Genomic DNA, 12,285 nt, shown 5'->3' on the forward strand with positions numbered 1-12,285 from the left:
AAGTGTTTGAATGATATCCATGACAAATATGTTGTCGTTCCTGCTGATAAAGCTGCCAATAACATTGTATTGTTGGTAAGAAGTATTATTTTGAATGTCTTATAGACGAACTTGGTGTAACTAAGACCTCCACCAACTCCACTTACAGACAATCAATGTTCAGCAAATCTGAAATTTTGGCAAACCATAAGTCATTCATGGATAATTTTAATGTTACCATAAAGGATTACCATAATAAGTTGCCTAGCTTATACTGGATACCAAAACTCTACAAAACACCTTACAAAGCTAGGTTTATCGCAGGATCTTCAAAATGTTCAAAAGCAGAGTTATCGAAGATACTGACTTCTGTTCTTTGTACTGTTAAACGGGGACTTCAAGCATACTGTGATGTTGTCTTTTCTCGGAGTGGTATAAATCAAATGTGGATATTAAAAAATTCGAAGGAACTCTTGGAAAATTTGAAATCAAGATCTGTTTCAAAAATAACATCTATTAAAACTTTCGATTTTTCCACATTGTATACCACAATACCACACAATAAATTGAAAGAACGCTTGAAAAACATCATCAACCAAGCATTTTTCTACAAAAACGGTTCACGCCGTTACAAATATGTAGTATTAGGGTATAATTCTACATATTTTGTTAAAAATACTACTAACGCTAAAGTTTTTTATACCGAGAAAGACGTTATCAGTATGCTTGATTTCCTCATCGACATATTTGTAGAATTTGGAGGACACATTTTCCAACAGTGTATAGGAAATTCCTATGGGCACTAACTGTGCTCCCTTACTTGCAAACTTATTTCTGTTCTCATATGAGGCAGAATTTATCCAGAACTTATTAAACAGAAAAAGGTCTCTGTAGCTCGAACTTTCAATCTAACATATAGATACATAGACGATGTTATTTCTATGAATAACTCTGAATTCAGTAAATATCTCGCTATGATTTATCCTCCAGAATTGGAGATTAAAGAAACTACAGAAACGGCCTTTCTGCTTCATATCTGGACATTTTACTTGAATTTGACTCTAATGGTCACCTTTCTACTGGGCTATATGACAAGAGAGATGATTTCAACTTTAGTACCATCAATTTTCCACACCTCATAAGTAATATTCCACTCTCACCAGCTTATGGGGTATACATTTCCCAGCTTATTCGATATGGTAGAGCATGCAGTTCATATGGTGATTTTGTAGAGAGACATGGCCATCTCTCTTACAAACTATTAAATCAAGGTTACACCAGAGCAAGACTTGTCTCTACATTCAAAAGCTTTTTTGGCAGGTATCGCAAGCTGGTAGATAAATAATAACAATATCTCTCTTCGACAAATGATCACTGATGGCATCGGTGACATTGGGCCTTAGTTAGTGACCACTACCTATCTGACTTATAGATTGATATATGGCGGGTGCCACATGTGGGGCAGGATGCGCTTACTATTTTCGAAACACCTGACATCACTTCTTGGTCTTCTGGCCAGAGGTCCATATATCTTTCTTTCATGAATATGACTTTGTTTGTGTACCGTCTATTTACTGTCTGTTCTGTGCTGTTTTGTGTCTATGTTTACAACTATTGTCTTGCGAATGCTGATCTACTGTCATTGGATTATGGATTGGTATGATTGCGATTATTAAGCTTACTACACGTCCTGACCAAACCTTTATTGAAAAACTTAATGACCAGGTAGATGATCGAGTAGATGTGTCGCTGTTTCAAAGTGTCCATGTGTGTTACAGCAGCAATCAGACTAAATGTCATGCTAATTCAACAACAAAACTTTTAATATGATGAACCTCAGTGTATCGAGGACGAGTTCGGTTCACAGTCGCTTGTGAACGGCGGACGGACGGTCCCTCTGAGCTATCAGAAGGGCCATCCTTCGTATACCTAAAACCACAAACATCTGTACTTCGGTTCGATTTCATAATATACACATGTTGTGACTGTCGCGCGGACAAGTCTGCTCACGGTGCGACAAAATCGACTTTTACTTCATAGTGGAATTCTGGTTACCATTTTTTCAATAGTCGCATGTTCAGGTACGGAGTAGGCAAGAAAACCCACGGGAAAATTTCGTGTTCTCGACTCGCGTTTTGGGACAGGACGTTGCATATAGTGAAGTTATGTAGTTCACAAAACTTTGAAAAATTACACCGATATGACGCTAACTATTAGGGCCAAGTATTGTCATTTCATAGATAGACTTCTAAACGTTTCTCCATTTTGTTTTCAAATACATCGAGACGCAAGAATATTACTGACCATAGTAGTCAAAATATAGAAATTGAAAATAATTCTGCCGAGTCGTTAGCACAGTGTTTTCGCTATTGGTTGTGAATGAAATACGAGTGTATAGATTTTCAGCTGCAAATCAAATGATATTTTATCAAGGAGAACATTATGTACATGTATGAATATTTTATGTACTGAGTTTTAGTGAGAATTTCAAAAATAACAATAGTAGAACGCATTTCGATGACAACCGCCACACGCATGCGTAGTCTACTTATCAATCCCTTTCGCCTCAATTTCCACACCCATCGTTCAGCAAAAGTTGATCGGTCTAAGCAATGGCAAATATTTTGGCCTGCATGCTTGCTAGCTCAACATATACTTAATGGAAGACAAAAAAAGGACTACAGTGTTTCATCCAGGATGGCATCAGCAAGGGGGATTTCCCCCTGTACCAGAAAATTTAGGGGGATTTCACCGGTTCATGTGTTCTACTTGTATCTCCAAGGTAACTGGCACCGTTTGATTGGAGGTTGCCCCCCCCCCCCCGAAAAATTACTAGGGGTGCCAACATGTCAACAGAGTGGCGGAATCCCCCATCTCCCTGTCTAGATGAAACACTGGGACTATCAATGGTAAGGTACAGTATAGAACAGTCAACTGTACTCTGTATATTTAACTTTATTCTAGTAGTAAGTTGTACAAAAGATATATTACTTGGGATTTTGTAACCCCTGTCTACAAACGACCAAAGGAAATAAATAAAATAAGCTTGTTTTCTTCATCATGACTTCACAATGCAAAAGCTTCGTATAAAATTTCAACATCACATTCCCTTCGACTCGCGATCTTTCGGACTCGGTTTGGCATGTTCGGTCCGAGCACATCACTCCGGCCAACCTGACGCGAGTGATAGTCGATTATCAAGACGTCAACCAGACAGAACGTCCCGTCTTTTAGCATTTTATCGAGAACTTCGTACTCTGCGCCACCGATGTTCATTTTCAAGACGACGTAATCCTCTCTGGCAGCGTTGTAACTGAGCCACTTGCTGAAATTTATTGTTCTTAAGACTTTTTCCAGGTTCAGACTCAAGGAGTCATCGTTGTGCCAAGCGGCTGTTCCACTGTACAATGTGAAACCGTATTCTCGCTTCATGTCTTTCAAAGTTTCGGTGAAACGGGAGTCGGCGTCGAAAGCGACCACCCTCCATTTACTGGGGTCGTACATGCACGGCAATGCTGCAGCATTTCTGGACGGGGAAAGCGATCCTTGCTCGTAAAACGCCCGCAGAGATCGTCCGTCTCCCGTTCCAACGTCAATGTATATACCTTCGTTTTCTCTTTGGGATTGGAATAAATGTCTCTCCCGGCAGGGTCCATTTCTGAGTCGTTTTATCTTCAGCTGGACCTGTTCAAAGTGTCCTCCAATTCGAACGAGGATGAAAATGATGATTATCACCAGTAAAACAGACAGGTATAATGGCCGTGAACTTCTCCGTGACAAAAAGCGCACTCTCAATGCCATCTTGATTGCAAGCGTCGGCCGCAGAATCTCATGTTGCTAGCAAAGCATATCCACCAAGTTACCAACGTTGGCTGTATCTATTTGAGATAAAGCAAATACCAGACATAGCAACTGGTTAAAATAACGTCGAGTGAGTTTACACAAATTTACATGCTCATACAAAAATATTCTTCCACAAATACAAGATTGTTTCATCAGAACATTCTCACAACAGTACATGTGCAAATACGAGGCCTAAATTGGTATGAGATGACATACGATTTATCGCAGTACAGGAATATACGCCCGGAACTGTACTCGCCCTGTGACTTTGATGCGGTTTGCGTGTAACTTGTCAAGCATCCACGATGGTAGAAAGAGAAAAGCAAAAGTACTATATATTTAAAGCCTTATCACTTCGCTCAGGGATATAGCCATTGTTAGGATTGGGTCGAAATTCTGGTGGGCTTATCCGTGGCGAAGCAATATATACATGGGGTGGGTGGGCGGGAGACCGCCGCCCCTCTCCGTATCTCCTCTACACCATCGGGTCTTAGCCTACTTCTGTGTCGCCTTCTCCCCGTTTGCAATGAGGAGAGATAGTCCGGATGACACCTTTTCTATTTATACCTTATAAATTTGCATATGGCGGATTACTTTCACTACGTGATGCGGCTTTGAATAACTATATATTTAAAGCCTTATCACTTCGCTCAGGGATATAGCCATTGTTAGGATTGGGTCGAAATTCTGGTTTGCTCCCTGATGCTCTACGCATCATATTATTCTGCTCCCGTTAATACCCATACCTTAAAAGAATCCCAATCCCAATCATTAACAACGTTCCGGGAAGAAAAACAGCGAGATCCGATACGCATGTTTCAAGATGTTTATTATTCATCTATATGATATGGAGTACACACTTCGCTTTACCACCTAACTAATATCTGTATATTCATTAGTAACATCCTCTGTATAGATTATAATATAGGCCCTTTACTCGAAAGCCTTATGGAAACCGACAAGTTCATCCATATGCTTATATGTGTCTGTAATACTGCCTGATGTTTCTACTAAATTTACGAGTTTGTCTGCTGGTGCGCCGAGTTGTGTAACTTTTGAAAGCTTCATGTAGTACCTAGCTATCTCTTCCGCCTTCCAGCCAACATGCTCCATGAGGGCGTATATGTCTGTACCCGTCATGGCAAGTGAGATGGCGCATGCGCTTCGACAGCCATGCGGTGTTTTCTCCTGCATTAATACCAACCTCCTGTAAATATGATTTCAGCCTATAATATATTAATTGGGAAGACATTGGTTTCATTTCTATAGTTCCTTGTGGGGCGGTTGGCCGGAAGAGATAACCAGTGAGAATATTAATGCCCAGGCTGCTGGCTAAAGCGATATACGCTTCCAACGAATTGACAGGGCACATGACTAAGTCGGAACATCTTTTAATAGCAAAAAATTTGTGGAGTCGCCTCTTAGCGTCTTTCCAAATGTATGATTAAAGAGTAAACCAGAATCGTCAGGAAAACTCAAAATTTCTTGGGTTTTCACGTGGCCTAGGTCGTGTGCCCTGTCTCCAGAAAAAGACAACATCTTGAAAAAGGCCATGTCTCTGGCTAATATATATAACTGTGTGGGCGATTTTGCAAGCATTATCTTTTGAAGTATATGTTCAAATACAAGTCTCATCTTATTAATAAATAAAGGCGTAGCTTGCTTTGGCGAGACCAGGGCTTTTGCTTGCTCTTCGGCTATTTTCTTTACATATCTATCAATTATGTATGAATCGGCTGGATTGGGTGTACGTTTGTCAACGCCACTTGCTAGGGCCTGGTAAAATGTTTTTAATTTTGAAACCATGTTTTTTATGGTGTTAACACGCAACCTTTTGGGGCAGGAGCACTGCTGCATACCCGTACGCCCTAAGTATGGGCAGGTCACTATATGTACCTGTGACTTGGCATCCTTAGACTAGAAATCGCAAAACATCATGGGGGGAGGCAGTTAAAACCGTTTTCGGTTCAGTAAAGGTTAACAAAAAAAAAAGTTCAAATTGCTGTACAAAACGGTCTTTTTGTATTTCATGAGCGGAACGAGTACCTAACACTTCTTCCAATCGCTGGTCTATAGCTTCGACGCCGGATCAGTATTACTACTATCACAAGTGTCAGTTGTTTGGCAAAGAAACTGTGGAGTCTTGGTTTTGCAGACTTTGCAGTTTTCAAGGTTTGTATTGTTCGCCCCACACATCCAGATATATCGAGAGATATATTGTGTTCTAAGCACAGGTAAAAAATCTCTTTCAGTATCTGATTTAGTTGTTGAGATTTGGAGCCCGGGTAACCAGAATTCCACGCATACATGAGGGTAGCGGAGTCTGAACAAACGTTCAATCGTGCATTTTCAGTTGCTGGCCGAATGCTACTAGCGCTCTAACAAGGGCTTCTGCTTCTTTTTCCACTATTGGTCTATTCCTCCATTCTAATTCCCAACTATCTCCTATTGACGTCGACTGAACCGGGCTAGTTTGTAGAATCGCTCCCCACTTGTAAGAGCTCGCGTCTGTGTATGCCGTAATTATTGCATGTTTCTCGTCACGCCAGGGAAATTGACTTACACATTTAATCAAATTGCGCCACTCGTCTAGTTCTTTCCTGAGTGGGGTACCGATACGAATGTTGATAGTGTTCTTAGCGGATTTTTGCGCTTTCGATAGAGCAAAGGCCATTTGCCTGATAAAGATCCGAGCGCATGGAATTGCCAGACTGAAAGAAATACATTTCCCCATGATTTTTTGCAACAAAGAAATTGGTATCACACTCTCACCCATGGCGTATTCTACTAACTCTAAGAAGCGGAGCTTTTTTGCGGGGAATGATGAAAGCTTTACTCTCGGAATCTACTATCATACCTAAGAGAACCAAGGCTTTCTGCGGTCTAAGTACACTCTTTTTTAGTGCTATGAAGTAGCCAGTGTCTATACATAACTTAAATAGGATGTATGCTGCCGCCTCGGCGAGATCGAAATTCGACCAATCACTGTGCGTGTCGCTATTATAGGCCGGTCTCAGTGGTCCCCCGTGTCTATCGTCGATGTACTGTAGGCAGGGGACCCTAGGATACGCGCGTGACTCGTGATAGCGTAACCGACAGTATGGTAGATATACGCAGATAGCTTCCAGCCAAACGGTAGCGTGTTATTAAGATACCATTGCCCTGCCCATTGAAAACCAAAATATTTGCGATCTACTTCCTTAATAAGAAGGTGGTCATAGCCACTTTTATCGTCACACTTAAAGTGATATCATATTGTTCAAGATATCGCGAGACTTCAATCAGCTTGTCTAACTTAAATGGGATGTCTCTGATCCATAGATTAAGATATCTCATATCAATACACATCCTAGGTTTTTTTGGTTCTACAGTAATAGGCATGACAATAAAGGTGGGGGTCTATGCCGACCTGCCCGACAGCTGAAATAGCGCCAGTTTGGATTCTAGAGGAGATTGACTGAGAAATGAACTCAACAAAATTTACACAGGCAGGATTATTGGCAAAGATACGAGCTGGTGGGGTGGAACTATCATACCGTTTTCCTTTAAATGGATCTTTATAATGTTGAAAATACTCCGAGACTCCGACTCCATTAGTGATCCATTCCATGAAAGGATCGTGACTACCAGTATACAATAGTTTCCCAGTTACATCTGTGTCGATGTAATTCTCCTGCGATGAATTCATCGGGGCAGCGAAAAGCTAATGTCGTTGGGGAAGCTCTCATCTTTCCCATCGTTACATCCCCGATGGTGGGGTTACACTCCAGGCCCTGTCGAGGGGCACCCTCAAAAGTTACCCAAGAGTAGGTAGTTCTAGGCGTCGGAATTTTTTCCACCATAAACTTTTCCCATGGATATGGTACATTTGTATTCTGCAACAGAACAGATCAAGGCCGAAACATGAAAAAAAACAAACAAAATTACCTGTGAGGGCGCCCCTAGACAGGACCTCGAAATGCGAGGTGTGCAGGTAAGTACACGAGGGTGCTATGGACCCTCCCTGTAGAAGGGGATGAGGAGGAGGTATTACTTTACATGGGAGGCTTTGAAGAATGGCGCATAATTTTGACACCTTGGACGCTATTTCCTCCTCTTCCTTGTTTCCCAGGAGAAGAATCAACAACCTGCCGGCTTCCTGCCCAAAATCATTAGACTCGAACTGGGCTAATACCGCCCGAAACCTAGGCAGTTTTGGATGAGCTGCAACCGTCGCTCTGTCGACCAGTGCCCTCAATGCGCTGACGAGTTGAACCCTGGAGGCCAACAATGGTGTGTGCGCCAATTCCATGACTTTCGACAGGGCGTCCTCAACGGATGCAGTTTCCGCCATATCTTGAAGCTTCTGAATTTGAGTCTTCAAATTCTTCATCTCGTCAGCCTATAAATTCAACCAAGAAATATCAGCCGTCAACATCATTTCAATATTATAGTAGACAACATTACCTACTATCGCAACAACATAGCGAGATGGTCGTATACTCTACATCTGCATACTCGCACATTTCTTTGGCATAATCACAGCACCCCACTATGCCCGCCGCTGGCATCACTATCATATACGTTTTTTGTTTTGTTTTTTTGTTTTTTGTTTTTTTGTTTTTGTTTTGTTTTTTTTGTCGTTTTTTAATCATTTATGCCACTTCTCCACAATGTATGCACTAGCCTTACTATAACGTCCTCAAGTACCACTCTTGAGGTCTGTACGTTATTCCCACAGCAACTTCTCATCTGTTATTGCTGTATTCCCCACATACAATACCATCCATCTATATGTTACTAGAACTCGATCACCAAGGGCTTGTATTCCCCTACAGGCTAAAACACTGATGGCACCCTCGCAGTAACTCCTCATCGAGTTATCTACCTGGCCAATTCTCCCGGCACCCTCGCAGCAACTCCTCATCGAGTTATCTACCTGGCCAATTCTCCCGGCACCCTCGCAGCAACTCCTCATCGAGTTAACTACCTGGCCAGACTTAGCGACTTCAAGTAAAAGAAGATAACAGGACGGTGAAAAGAGGGTACAGAAAGAGAAACTAAACACAAGTATGACGTAGAATGAACACAAAAGAAGACAAAAGAGAGAAATGAGACTGCAGTATCACATGGAAACCACAGACAGCTGGCTAACATGAATACTACACGTGCGCAAGCAAAAGAGCAGTGAACATGAACAAACAAGCCAAGTGACAGAAATGAAAAACAGGGGGGGAAAGGAAGCGGAAAACGTATCAGCGAAGAAATTCCAACTTGAAAGCATCTAGACACGTGCGCACACAAACTTGCGGCATGCTAGCGCCCCTGGAGAGACCAGGTGAATGACTCGTACCAACAGGTGGTAGCGTGCCAAACGAAAACTGACTCGTGCTATTCCTTGCATAATTCGCAATTATCTAGTAATGAAATGACGGCGACATACACACAAGCAACGTATCAAACAGTCTAACAAACCAGCTCTACGATACGATATGCTCACCTGTGAAGGTTGGCTCTCCTGTGGCCCTATCTGGGGTCTAGGCGTTTCTGGTCGTGGTTGTTTGTCATTGGCTCCCAGTGGTGTTTGCAAAGCAGTACGGGCACGGGAATTCTCAGCATTCTCGGTGGTTGAGAAGCAGCAGTCGCCCTAGACGGGCCTCCGTGTGCAGCAACAAAGGCTTGGCTGGCGCTAGCAACTGGTTGAGACGATGCCATGCTGTGTCGCTGGTCCCGTGTGCAATGAGGAGAGATAGTCCGGATGACACCTTTTCTATTTATACCTTATAAATTTGCATATGGCGGATTACTTTCACTACGTGATGCGGCTTTGAATACATGAAAGTTTGACGCATTGATATATGACCTAAATGTTGCATGCATGTTTAGGTCGTACGTGGTTCACCACTGAATACTGTAGTTGGAATTTTGGGCGTTTCAATAGTAGGCTGCACTGGGAGCAAAGTAATTTAATATACGTTACACATCATATAGCACCCCAAAGACCGACAAATCCGGTGTTTTGTTATACCCAATCATGGATAGTATGAAACCATATCGTGTACATGAGGTATTACCTCAACCTGTAATGCTTTCGACAATGCTACATAGCGGAGACAGCTGCAGCGTCCAAAAAATCTGTTGTAACTTATCATAAACCTCCAGTTGTTCCTTTAGCTGTCATGATCTATCCTGAAAATGCATTCAGCATGGTAGATATAGCCTCATTCAGACCAGGCCCTTTCATAAAGAAAAATCGATATGGTCGTTTTCGTTCCGTCTGTAGTTGACAAAGAGTGGGCTTGCCCATTTGATGACGATTTCTTCTCTATACAAGAATTCACCGAAAGGCTTTCAAGTCTTACATTGTCCTTGAAAATGTGCGTCATTAATCAACGGAGTTGAGACGAGTAAACAAGAAAATTAGTGTGGCAGCTGAGAGTGAGACCATAGAGTAATTTGCGTTTGAGTATAGGCCAGTATCGGATTCCCCACTTTCTACTGCAATAGCCACCAATAAGATAGCACTGGGTCAAACGAGTTTGCGAATTGCATACTACGAGATCTCAACAACTCCGTGTACAGTCAGTTGTCCCTATGCTTACCTCTATACACATCGTGATCCTCGTTCCGACAGATAAAAGTGTATAGATGTCTTTGTAGAGCTACAGCGTTAGACAGGGCTCGGACACAGGTGCTGTGAGAGTTCAGTGTACAGTATAACGTAATGCGCATACCACATTTGACTCCCCACGCGCCTACGGACTCGGATATCTGATGCATGCTGTGTGAGTCCTCAACGGTGTGTACTTAATTCATATGCAAATCTTTCAACTTACGGGGTCAATAGCTTCCAGACGTATAGTATAGGAGTAGTGGTACTGCCGTCTCAGGTTGAATACGTTGCATTAGCTGTTCAGTCAAACATTTCAATCTTCTTTGAATATACTGTTGTCTCTTACACTAACACACACATACATTAAATATATATATATATATATATATATATATATAATATATATATATATATATATATATATATATATATATAAGATATATGTATATATATATATTATATATATAATATTATATATGTGTGTATACATTTGTTTGTTTATTTGTTTGTATGTTTGTTATTTATTCAACGTTCTATGATATTGTATGTTTGTTTGTTTATCTATTTGTTTATGTTTGTCTGTGTGTTTACTATTTACTTATGTATTTGTATGCTTGTTTGTATGTTTATTTTTTTGGTTTTTTTCCTGGTACCCTGTGGACTGTCCAGCAGGCTAATGCAATGTAGTGGAGACAAAAGCCTTCCTGACATAGTCCTGCTCACGGACATTGTCCATTAAACAATGGCGTCAACTAAACCATGGAGTCAACGAACGCCTGTGATATATTGATGGAAATGTCTATGGTCACAGCATGGAGCTAGAACAAAGATACGCGTTTTCACAGTGGTCGTAAACTATGTAAGTTGTACGGTTCGTGATCCTACAAGAAGCAAGATGAAGCCTCAACAGCCCTTTTTTCGGGAATCCTAAAATGCACAATAAGAAAAGCTTCATTGTACACTAGATTCCTAATCACTCATCTATATTCACAAATACTGGTGGGGGAGGGCGGCTGGGGGAATCGCGATTGAAATCTCATTTTTACATCTCCCCCTGAAAACCCTCAAAAAATCAAATCCCCGCATCATTACGACCAAAATTTTCAAGCCCTGCCAACGTCCAAATCAAGTATAGGTATATATTTGATAGGTACAGTATCTTTATAGGGGACTTGAAATCTGATCTTTGCCAGCACTTCCTAAGATATCCATATTCTAGATTCCTCATGATGTTCTTGTAAATATTTCAGAAGTTGCTTTCGTTGTTAGTGTGTCTTAGTTGCATTTTTCTGAAATGTAAATATCTTGCACTGTTTTTACAATCACTTGGCGATTTATTGCAGATTGTGCAAAATTATTATTATTATTATTATTATTATTATTGTTGTTGTTGTTGTTGTTGTTGTTGTTGTTGTTATGCTTGGAGTTTTTTGTGCGAAATTGTAAGTTTAATGAAATTTTGTCTCATACACTCGGACGGAATACGTTATTAGATGAAATAAATTATGACTTGCCCAAATAGACATTTGTGTTATGTTTGCTTTGTATTTATACCTTATGTATCCTAGACTTTTTCAATAAATAGTTGTTATTGTCATAGCAATTTGAATTAGTAAACAGACATTCGAAAAGGATCAATTTTTTGTTCTTGGTTTTATCTGTCTTTGTTTATGCACTTGTCAATAATTTCCTCAGGGCATGGGGAATGCAGCACAACAGGTGAAATTGATCACAATCATATCCCCCGACAAGAAAATTTACTGCCAGCAGGATTTGACAAGCCTTACAATGGTAGTTTCAATTTTGACATTTGTGAAGTCCTAAATTATCTACATGTAGCCTCTATTTGCCCCCACCCTTGGGTATTCAAC

General features: G+C 41.0%; 1 long non-coding RNA gene across 1 annotated transcript; it reads right to left on the bottom strand.

The window, feature by feature from the left end:
• Positions 1-2,916: 2,916 nt before the first annotated feature.
• Positions 2,917-10,759, bottom strand: LOC139151486 (uncharacterized). The gene is made up of 2 exons (XR_011556433.1): positions 10,404-10,759; positions 2,917-3,857 (listed from the first exon to the last, which is right to left on the bottom strand). It is a non-coding gene; the product is annotated as an uncharacterized lncRNA (long non-coding RNA).
• Positions 10,760-12,285: the final 1,526 nt, after the last annotated feature.

This window comes from Ptychodera flava, chromosome 15, assembly GCF_041260155.1.
Source record: "Ptychodera flava strain L36383 chromosome 15, AS_Pfla_20210202, whole genome shotgun sequence".
Classification (NCBI taxonomy): Eukaryota; Metazoa; Hemichordata; class Enteropneusta; family Ptychoderidae; genus Ptychodera; species Ptychodera flava.